Source organism: Amphimedon queenslandica, unplaced genomic scaffold, assembly GCF_000090795.2.
Source record: "Amphimedon queenslandica unplaced genomic scaffold, v1.1 AMPQUscaffold_10148, whole genome shotgun sequence".
NCBI lineage: Eukaryota > Metazoa > Porifera > Demospongiae > Haplosclerida > Niphatidae > Amphimedon > Amphimedon queenslandica.
The window spans coordinates 3,150-5,427 of record NW_003549581.1 but is presented as its reverse complement, the minus strand read 5'-3'; the positions used below and the strand labels follow the sequence as shown (position 1 = coordinate 5,427).

The 2,278-nt window shown below is 40.4% G+C and overlaps 1 long non-coding RNA gene across 1 annotated transcript; it reads right to left on the bottom strand.

The window, feature by feature from the left end:
* Positions 1 to 365: 365 nt before the first annotated feature.
* Positions 366 to 1,020, bottom strand: LOC109590364 (uncharacterized). The gene is made up of 3 exons (XR_002189283.1): positions 931 to 1,020; positions 729 to 869; positions 366 to 652 (listed from the first exon to the last, which is right to left on the bottom strand). It is a non-coding gene; the product is annotated as an uncharacterized LOC109590364 (long non-coding RNA).
* Between the last annotated feature and the right edge of the window lie 1,258 nt (positions 1,021 to 2,278).

The following is a 2,278-nucleotide window of genomic DNA, read 5'->3' as shown; positions in this document are numbered from 1 at the left end:
TAGATGTTCCCTGTACTGTGTACTGCTCATGCTCAGATGCATGGTATAGGTGTTCCCAGTACTGTGTACTGCTCATGCTCAGATGCAAGGTATAGATGTTCCCAATACTGTGCACTGTTCATGCTCAGATGCATGGTATAGATGTTCACAGTACTGTATACTGCTCATGCTCAGATCACCTAAGTAAAGGAATGGAGCTACCTCAAATCAGGATTGGTATAGGACTAGGTGTGGTTATTGATGATGATTCATCCAATATTGTATTAACTTCAAGATCATCAATAGTTATATTAGGATTGTTCCCAGTAAAATTGTATTGAGTAGATGAACCATTAATATTGCTGTCGTTAACTAGAACTTTATAATACTTTATACATTGTTGGTTCTGTTGATTAGAATGAACTAAAAAATTACAAAAGAATATACACTATATACCCATGACATTATAATGAAAGACAGAGAGAGAGAATACAAGATAGAGTTAATTGTTTCACAATACATTATACTAAAGTATGTCCATCCTATACTACTGGAGAAGGGGAGTATTGATGTCTTTGAGTTGGTTTCAAGGTTTTGGTTTTGGTGGTATTGGAGGAGGAATATCCAGACCACCTAACCTAGTCATGATCAGCTCTTGAGTAGTGGACTTCCTCTGGAGAAGAGGGGGAGAGAGAGGGGTAGAGATAAAGGGTGTGTTACTCCATACAGTATAATGTGTATTGGCTTACATTGCCATTGACTGCTGCATGGACTACTCTTTCCTCAGTGGGTGGTTTATTCTTTGGTGTTCTCTTACCAGCTGCTATTGATAGATCAGCATACAATACTTTATGAGGAGCAGCTGGAGGAGGAATGGGAGGAGGAACAGACTAGGAGGAGAGAGAGAGGATGTATAAGATACCATTACATGTACATGTACATTATGATTACTTTGTTGTTAACTGATGCATATATACCACTGGTTGTTCTTGTGTTGGTGCGGCTTGTGGTCTCTTTCCTTTAGCAGCAATAACCAAATCAGCATACACTAAGTTGGAATCTGCTCAAACCATCTGTATGTCTTAAGTACATCAATATGTATTACAAAATGTATTAAAAATTAGGGGTGATTCTTGAGCCATTTTTCAGGAAAAAAACATGGGCTTTTGAGCATAATTTTGAAACATCATGACCCATGACGGGCCATAATGTTTTGAGATACTAATTAATTAATTAATCCTATCCAGTCTCAAGGTGTAGCCTTGAGACTGAATATGAGAGAGGAGAGAGTCACCCTATGTATACTGACAGTCATTGCGGAAGAGAAAGAGATGGATCCAAACTAGAGTCTAAACTACATACATAGCCAAGAATTTTACTTTGAATCATGACTGATATCAATAGGATCAGCCTTGATACATTCCTGTATCATAGATTTTGGGTCGCCTGCAAAGCAGTGAGTCTAGTATGTATGATACAATCATGATGACCATCCATGATACAACCATGCTGGAGTAAGGCCCTGGTTCAGCCAGAGCAAACAGACATGATTCAACATTGATGCCAGTCAGGGCGGTATCATAATAGACATCAGGCTTGAATCATTGATTTTGGGTAGTGGCCTGTATCAGAGATAATAATTCTTGGCCATGTACACAGTAACCGGCAGGATAGAGCTGATCACTAATCAGTCCATGGTGGGCTGGCTTATAGTCTGTGTCCTGGCAAAGATGAAGCAGACCATCTTCATGTCAGGAGTTGAGACACCAATCTAAAAGTGCAGGGGGAGGCTCATTTTCATTAATTCAATTATGTTTAAAATAATCCAAAAATATGGTGTGTTCCATCAGTTATACTAATAAACTCCTTAGCTAAATCAAAGTTATCAGTAATTTGCTTATGTAATAGTAAGCAATGAATTGAGGCAGCTGCTATAACACTAATAAGCTAGCTAAATTAATAGCATCCTCTAATAGCATGAGTAATTAAAAGTGAGGGCAGTGCCCCTCTTGCTGCCTTGCATCAAAATTAAGAGTGGGGGGGCTCTGCCCTTCATCAAAATTGGGGGCTCAGCCCCCCCTTGCCCCCCCCAGATCCACTGCATGGAAAAGAAGCTGAGAGCTGCCCAAGAACAAAAGGAGCAGTTGAAACTTCTGGCGGAGAGTGGAGCTGGAAGTGAATCAGTGGGAGAAATGGAAGCTCTGAAAAAAAGATCTGACGTTGCGGAAGGAGACCGATGGAAAGCGGATTGTCTGAGCTACGAAGGGAACTGCTCGAGGAAGAGCTACCACGTCCACGG